The 9196-nt window shown below is 39.5% G+C and overlaps 1 long non-coding RNA gene across 1 annotated transcript in view; it reads right to left on the minus strand.

Moving 5' to 3' along the window:
- LOC143653026 (uncharacterized) overlaps nt 1-3928 on the minus strand; it is a 76605-nt gene extending 72677 nt beyond the window's left edge. Inside the window, exon 1 of the long non-coding RNA XR_013161031.1 lies at nt 3849-3928. This is a non-coding gene — a long non-coding RNA (uncharacterized LOC143653026). The remainder of the gene's footprint in view (nt 1-3848) is intronic.
- Between the last annotated feature and the right edge of the window lie 5268 nt (nt 3929-9196).

Here is a 9196-nt window from a genome sequence, read left to right on the forward strand (position 1 = left end):
AGGATAACCCAGAATACAAGCAGTGGAAGTAAATAGACAATGAAATCTTTAAAGTACTGAATTGATATATTTCAAAATAAATTATGTCAATGACAAACTAAAAACAAAACCAAACAGAATGGAGAAGAAAATTCAAAGTGATAAAGAGAATGATAGATATGGAAAATAAGCATTGTGTCGTCAACCTGGTATTTTAGTTGTAACAAAGAAATAAAACTTGAATCCATGAATAAGAAAACATTATCAAAGTTAATATAGAAGGTATTGTCCTTGAAGTAAAAGAAGACCGACTCTACAATTCAATGGGCTTATTGAGAAGTGGATAAAATTAATCAAAACTAACCTCTAGTAGTTATATTCTGTCAAAGTGTTTCATTTTAAGGATCAAGAAGAAAAGAAGAGTTGCAAAATATCAGTTTCATATAAAGGAACTTATTTTCTCTTCAATACCTGTCTTCTTAAAAACTTCTTATCTCAAAACACTAAAAGAAAAGAAACCCATGCCAAGTCAATTTATTCCTCATATCAAAATCCAACCACCATCTCAAAGATACTCAACTACTATGAAATTGTCCTAAACCAAGCAAGCAGAATATCCAGGACTTTAAAGGTGTAATCCAACCTTTCAGGCCTTGAGTTTTTGCATGAAAGACCTAAAAGGTAACATGAAAACCAATTGGACATATTAATCTACATAGAAGGGAATTTCTTAAAGCGTGGCTGCAAATCTACAACGTCAAAGTTCAAACCATTGTTTATATAATTATAAAAACCCAAACTATTATTTAGCACAGATGATTTTTAGGCTAAATATAACTATTGTATAGTAGTGTTCTAAGTCCATAACCAGTGATTTTTTTTTATTAGGGAACTTGTAGGTTTACAAAAAAAGTCATGCATAACATACATGGAATACAGAGTTTCCATATTCCTCCCTATCATTAATATCTTGCTTTGGTGTGGTATGTTTGTACAATTCATGAAAGAACATTTTTATAACTAAACTATTAACTATAATTGTACTATTAGCTCTAGTCCATAGTTTATAATAGGGTTCGATGTTTGTGTTGTGCAAAGTCTTATGATTTTTTAAAAAAAATTTTATTCTATTAACATATACAACCTAAATTTTCCCCTTTTAACCACATTCACATACATAATTCAGTGTTGTTAACTAAATTTACCACGTTGTGCTACCATCAACACCATCCATTACCAAAGCTTTATAATCAACACAAATAGAAACTCTGTACAACTCAACATAACTAGTGATATTTAAACCAGTAAGTTATGGAAACTGCATGATCAAAATGACATTTTCCATTCTGGATGTATGGCAGGCTGATGGCCAAAGAGCAGCCCATTATGTCATTCAGGAGAAAATTATCAGCTACTGGAAATAAAGGGACAGAGTAAAGGGCAAGGATGTATATACAGACATTTTTGTTATTTCTATGAGATTTTGGAACTTACTATTTGTTCATCATAATCAAATGTAAGTTTAATTATATATTTATAAAATTAAAACCATTCATGAATTTAAAACATGATTTCTACCTTCCAAACACTATATAATGCACAAGCAAAAATGTCCATTAAATAAAAGAGGAAGTATAGTTGAAATGGCAAGAAAATTTAGAAACTTTACTGCATGAAGCAAAATAAAAATAGGAATGTATATACCAGTTATGATGACAAATTTAAAGGGTTTAACCCCTTCTCCCATTACAAACCCAATTCTATATTTTATGTAGTCATATTGAAGGTATGTTACCTTGAATGCTGCAGTACTAAATTATTAAAAAGAAAAGATGAATGAAATTTTATGTTAATACAAAAATAACTAAAGAGACTATTACATGGAAAAATCATTCTAAATTGATTAAAGAAAGTAATCAATTTATAATCAATACTTATAAGAAAGTATAAAGTTTTAAATTTGTATCAAGGATGACACAATAATACAAATTGCAAATACAAAGATTATGCAATTGTCTATGATCAAAGAAATGATGATATATGGAGCCTATAAACAGTACAATAAATAATTATATATCTAACATTTCATCCCTCAAAAAGAGACTATGCCTTGTTTTCAAACATATATGGATCTATTATAAATAACTTAACATTTATTAGGCCATGGAAAACTTAAAAACATAAGAAACCATAGGGGAATAAACTTAATGTGAAAGCAATCATAAGTGAGTAACATAAAGCTAAGGATCTGGGGAAATTTTTGTGTGAAAATCATGACAAATTCTCTATATCTTCAAAATACAAATGCTATATAACAAAAATAGCTGCCAACTATATAAAAAATGGAAATGTGATAGGAGAAATTTCATCTAACATTATAATTCATATGGCTGGTAATTGTGTGGAAAAAGTTCAACCTTTCTAATAATAAAAAAGCTATATTAAAGTCAAAACATAATTTCACCTCTGAAATTCAAAAATAATTTAAAAATATATGATACTTGATGTTGACAGATAAGATGAGTCAGGGATTCTCACATATTTCTGTTGAGAATATAAACTTGTAACAACATTTCTGGAAACAAATTTGGAATATCTGCTTTGACACAGTAATTTCTTATCCAGGAATATTTCCTAAGGACATTATCAGAGATATGCCCAATTTTTTGTTACATGCTCATTACTTGGCTAAATATAATAATGAAAAATATGCAAGCAAGTGGAATGTCCAACCTGGGAAGAAAGGTTAAACAATTGGTATACAATCTGCACAATGGAATATTATCCAGATATTAGCTTGCGTATTTTCAGAGAGTATTTATGGTTGAGGACAGTTGTCCTCAGTATAATACTAGGTTAAAACAAAGCACGATACAAAACTGCATATTTGCTACATGCCCTTGACAGACACATTTACTTATCTCAAACCCATGCTCCTTTCTTCTTACTATTAGAACCCTAATAAGCATTTATATAAAGGAGATTAAATAAAATTTAAATTAAAAAGGAAAACTAAAGATATGGGCAGAATCACAGAGTAGACATGACTGGCAACAAATGAACGAACTAGAAGATTAGGCAGAAAATGTTGCTCAGAATGCAGCACAATGGGGAAAAAAAGAAAAAACACATGAAAAAAAGTTGAGACACAAAGCATAAATCCAGAAGGAGAGAAGGAAAGACGAAAGTACAGGAAACTGGTATAGAAAAAAGCCATGGATCCTCAAACTGAGGGGACGCCTGAGATTCCAAACCATGTGAATTTCACAGTATATTTCCACATCCTGATCTGGATGCTTTCACTCTGATCCTTACAGGTGTCCCTAGATCTCCAGGGCTTGGCCTGGTCCATCTGCCTACAGCTTCTATGTCCCCAAGAGACAGATCCATCTACGGGAGTGGAGGAAGTGGAAGGAGATGTACAGGGTTGGGTCTTGCTCTGCAGTGCCCCAGCCAAGCCCACTGCCTGCTGTGTTTTGACATCTTCCTTCTCCCTGATTTCCACCTCTGGGCCTAAGACATTCTCACTAAATGCTCTTATCTTTTGGGTTTTACTCTCCCAAGTGTTTCCTCACTCCACCCCCACCACCACTGGGCTGTAGATTGCCTCTTTTTTTCAGTTCAGTTGACATTTTCTTTCTTCTCCACCAAGAGTTTTCCTTCTCTCTGTCTCTCTCATTCTTGCTCTCTGTTCTTTCTTAAATGTCCTTGAATTAAGTTTTCCACTAATGTCTATTGCTTTGTTGTAGAGCAAGGAAATCTTTGATCTATGCTGAGCCAATAATTTCAAAATGAGGACATCTTTTCACAGTTCAGTCAGTGCTTAAAGTGGGGTCAGGGCTGACGAGGCTAAAGGGACAAATACGTACCCAGAGCTGATTCCAGTCATCCCAGATATGAACCTGAAGAATGCTAAGAGACTGTTGCCCAGATTGAAAGTGTCTTGGACACTGCCTGGGTCCGAGGCACCACAGTTTGGTTGAGCAGGGCTTGCAAAAGCAAGGGCCATTGTTACGTGAACACTGAACCCCATCCTGACTGACCACAAAGGCTGGGGGCTCTGTGATTCTCACTGGGTGCAAGACAGAACAGGCTAAAGCAGTGGCCTGCTTGCATCACCTTTATTTCCCTAAGCATGTAGGACTTCAGCCAGGGAAATTATGAGCCCAGCTGGGAGAATAGGAGAGGTAGAAGAAGGAGAAATGATATGGAGATTCTCAAAAGAAGATGCTAGAGAAGGCAAGATGCTTTTTACTGATGTCTGTCAATGAACCGGAATGAGGGAAGAATAAGTGCTCAGCTTTGCAGCCCTTCCTTCTACCCAGAACTTGCTCTCATCACCTTTTCTAGAAGCCTCATGTGGCTTCAGATAACTCATAGTAACTACAGACCTCAGTGCACAGTTCAGAAGAAACCCTAAACCACAGTCAAACTACGGTGGAAGCACCAGCTGGACAAAAGTAGCTTCCTGCCAGCATCCCAAACCACTAGTCACCTAATCCAGTGGATAAATCCTCCCAGGCAAGCCAGAAAAATAATAAGCATGCATAGCACAAGGGAATATTTGGATTTATTTCTCTTTCCAAAGAGAGTGTCGATGTTTTGGGCTGTGGACGGCTCTGGGAATATCACAGAACTCTGCTCTCTTTTGCCTAGGGATTCATTAGAAGGATTTGCAGAAAGCTGGGTGCTCTGTCTGGCTATTGCTGGAATCACTGCAGAATGTCAATACAGCTCTCCCTTCTGAAACCATAGGCAGAACTCTGGGGAAACCCTAGAGGAGCTCACACAAAATTTCCATTTTTCAAAACTGACATTTCACTTCCCATGATCATGAGGGGATTTACTTCTGAAAGGTAAATAGCTTCTTCCCCTGATGTTTTTCTGCTTACCTAGCATACAGGCAATACAGTGAATTTCTCTGGAGTGCCTGGGGTGGCTCAAAGGTTTGCGAATGTGAGCCATTTGCATTCTATTTGTGTGTCTGGTAACAGTAACATCATTACTGCCTGAGGTAAACTCTAATCTCTTCAAAGGCAGAGGCGCCAACAGATTCAAGTGGGCTTTGGGCTTCTCTGTCTGCTGATTTCATTACAGAGGAAGCAAATAGCAGACAGTGAGAGCATGAATTCAGGGGCACCCAGGACACAGGACACTGTGAGAAGAGCGTCTCAGTTTTCCTGGCTGCTATGACAAATACCACACAGGGGTTTGGTTTAAACAATGGGAATTTATTGGGTCACAGTTTTGAGGCTAGGAGAAATTCAAAATCGAGGGATCAGCCAGTTATGTTTTCTACCTGAAGACTGTAGCATTCTGGTGCCTGGCTTGTATGAAATCCTTGGGGTTCCGTGGCTTTGTGCCTTTTCTGATGGTAATGTCCTTTCCTTTCTCTTCTGCTTTCCGGGGAGTCTGGCTCCAGCTTCTCCCAGTGCTTTCTCCTTCTATGCCTGAATTTCTGCTGCATCTAAAGGACTCCAGTAAAACCGATTAAGGCCCAACCTCATTCACTGGGACCACATCTTAACTAAAAACAACTTTTTCTGGAGGCTCTGTTTACAATGGGTTCACATCCGCAGAAATGCAGATGAAGATTAAAAACATTTAAATTGGAGTACATAATTCAACAGAGGGGGAGCCACAGGACCTTTGCCTCTGCCCCACAGAGCACCTGGGAGAATGGCTCAAAGTGGGCAGGGTCTGGATTTACACTAGTAGCAACTTTTCCACACAGAATTCCTGAAATAGTTGCTATCTGAAAGGATAACTCTGTGGGCCAGATTTAGATCTGCAGTGACCTGTGATGGCAGAGGTTCCCGCAGACATAGAGCATCTCCAGCCCCAATTCCCAGTCAGCCTTACCATGCAGCCCACAGCCCTTCCTGGGGTTCTCCTCCAGGGTCCCTCACCATGCTTTCTTCAGCTTGGAACTCCATCTTCACCCCCACGTGTGTCTCTCCTTAAGCATGCCTGGGATGATTACACAATTTCAGAAGGTTGATGACTGAAATATTCAAGGTAAGCAAGCTTGTATGGACTCTTGTGTTCCTTGGGCTGCACCATCCTGTTTCACTTCGGCTGAGTGCTGCTACTGGGTTGGTAGGAAAATGCCCTTGATTACCTCTGGGTTGGGTGATTTCTATGTTGTTTAACACTGCTTCTTAGGTTTTCTTCATGGGGCCGATTTCCCTTAATATTCGAGTGTGCCAGCCTGGCTTCTCCGAAGGTGGTGGTTCAATTACAAAAGCGAGGCTCCCCCCACTCCTAAGCCCAAGTCATTGAGCTTGTGTTCCTGCTATAGCGGCTTTTATACCTTGTCGAACTTCATAGCAAGTGCATGAAGAATATGAACAAATACTATTAACATGAGACAATCTTATGGAAAGGAATGTGTCTAAATAAAATATGCATCCAAAGGCCCCTCTGGCAGGAGGGCAGGTAGGCCAGCAAGACCCTGGACTGTGGGTTTGGGGGCTCTGCCCTTGCAATTTCAAGAGAAGCTTGTTTGGGCTCCCCAGTCCCTTATGATTCTGTTTTTCCATTTGAAATGTTGAAACTGTAGCAAGCAGACCCCTTGCAGCAGGTGGGCCCCTCACCCCTCCTGGCACATTTAAACTACCTCCTCTTTAAAAATTCCCTAAATTCCTCTGCATAGCTAGAACTACATGTAAACAAGATGCTTGCCCCGAGAATGGGTAAAATGGCAAGTGGGCAAGATAAAACAAATTCCTGTAAAGAAACCCCTCCCCTAACCATTCATCCACTTCTGCAAACCCAGCTTCACACCCTTTCTGATTTAAATCAGCAATTTAATGTGTCATCATCTTTAATGTGTCATCGTCTCTATAAAAACTGATGTTAACATTTCGTTCGGGGCTCAGACTTTCAGAGGCTACTTGGCTGAGCCCTATAGCCATGGATGAATATTTTCTACTTCCTGAAACTTTGGAGCCTTGGCCCCAGTTTGTTCTGTTTCATGCAACATTTCTGGGGGCTCTTCCAGGATCGAGAGACTAGTGACATTATCACCTCCTTAGCCCACGGTGGTGGTGACCAGACCAGAGGCCCGACAGAATCCAGTGCCAGCAACGGGGCTTTTCCCCATCTCTTGTATTCCTGACCTTCTCTGGTGGGGCACCTATCACCGCTGGAGCAGCGACAGATCCAGGACACTTTCCGGAACCAGGTTTCTAGAAGCACCGCCTGCCTGACAGGTAAGCGCCCAGGTGCATCAGTGTCAGCCCGCTCGTAAAAGGCCAGGGGGGCCTGAGTGGAAGGGGGGCCTGATCACCTCCCAGAGACTCTCTGAGTACTGGTCTGCAGTTGGAGGACCAGGGGAAATGGAGGTCTTCAGCTCTGGTTTTGGGGAGGGTGGTGCAGGAGGGGTGTTGGAGTGTGTGCATGGGATTGTGTGAATGAAAGGAAGTCCTGGGCCATAGGAGCCGTGCACCAGGCTGCGAGTGAGTTTGGATTCTGCAAGTCCATAGCGATCCTCATATGGCTCAGGGTGGACAACCCCGAAAGGGGGGTCAGCCAGGGGTTTATTCCAGACCACCAAAGCTAAGAGGCACCCAATGTCTCTGCTAGGGGAGTGGCCAGACCAAACAAAGTAACAGTTTATTCAAAACCCTTTGTTGTTTGTCTGTAAGCCTTTTCCTTAAACGCTGGCGCCACAGATATGAGAGGGGAAGTTAGTAAGACACCATTTCAGTGCATGATGTCTAAAGCATTTACTGATGACTGGGGAGTCAAGCTGACCCCTGGCCGATTTAGGGAACTGTGTGAGTTAAAGTGGACCACTTTTAGGGAGGATAAAAATAAGTTCTCTTGTATTATGGCTTATCATTACTCTGTCTTATAAATTAAAATTTTCATATTTCAGAGTAAGAGGAGAACATCTGTTTAGGGGCTTTAAAGTTTATCTCATTAAGAGAGTCTACCTGCCATTGCGTGACCTTGGTAAGAAACAGTTGAAATGTGCACTCTATCTGGGAGGACTGGCTATCCTCCCAGAAGGAGGTGTACTTTAATAAAGATATTCAGGTCCCAGGAAGCTCCTCTTGGTCCCTAGCCAGTTCCCAGAGGACCAAACTGGGCCCAGTCACATAAGCTAATTGAAATTTGGCCACTATTATGTGAAGATATCATAAAAGAGGAAAGAAAAAAAAACTGTATACAAGCAGTTGGAGAAAGAAAGAGGAAAAATTTAGGAGGAGAGAGAAAAGAATCTTATGAGAGAGGGAGAGCACCTCATCAGAATCTTATGCTCTGCTAGGGATCTTAACAAAGGAGACTCTGAATGCTGTCTCCAAGATTGCTGTGGATTTCTACTAATGAGAGTTAAAATGCTGCTTCTGAAACTCTCCAGCACTTCTCTTCAGGTGCTGGTACCATCTTATCTGGTGATGTAACTATGCTTTATTTTTGAAGACTCTTTTAATTATTATCTTTTAATTTTTTCTTTAACTGCTTTCCTAATAAAGTCTATTTTTATATAACTGAAGTCTGTGTTGTCTGTGAATCTGAACCTATAAATTAAATGGTCACAAATATTATGTTGCCTTTCGTGCAACAAAATTGGCACTGTGGGCAGGATTTGCATTTCAGCATGGTTTCATAGTGGTGAAGGTCAGTAAGACAAGCTTTAGAGAACTTGTGCAGAAAATATGGACTGTGTTTTTCTAATTATTGTAATGCTTTATTAGGGACATTCTTGATAAATTTGAAGTTGTCTGTTTCTTGTCTTTCTTGTATGCAGAATGTTTTTGATTTAAATGGTTTGTCTCTCTGGTCATACTTTCTAGCACTACAAAATATTTGGGAATTTTTAGGTCAGTAGCCCCTCTTCAAAATTTGCTTGAAATGGTGTAATAGTGAGTTGTAAGCTTTAGACATAGATTAGGAGATAATGTCATTTTTGAAAAAGTCTTCTAAGCTTAAAGTAAAAAATTTAAAAAAATCCCAGGATGAGATGATTTATCTTACTCCTTGCAAAGGAATGGGCAAAATGCACAGGACCCTGTGAAAATTGGGGGAATAGAATTAAACAGGGAGAGCCTATGTAGGTTGCTCTGTGTCTAGAAAACATCCCATTAGAAAAAGGGAAAGAAAAGGATGGGCTTTGTTAATGGAATACAGAAAAATGTGTGAGCAGAGAGATCGAGCAATCTCTGAAAAAGAAGAATTATGAAAAGGAATTGGCAGAATTACAGGAAAA

The sequence above is a fragment of the Tamandua tetradactyla genome, chromosome 13 (assembly GCF_023851605.1).
Source record: "Tamandua tetradactyla isolate mTamTet1 chromosome 13, mTamTet1.pri, whole genome shotgun sequence".
Lineage (NCBI taxonomy): Eukaryota > Metazoa > Chordata > Mammalia > Pilosa > Myrmecophagidae > Tamandua > Tamandua tetradactyla.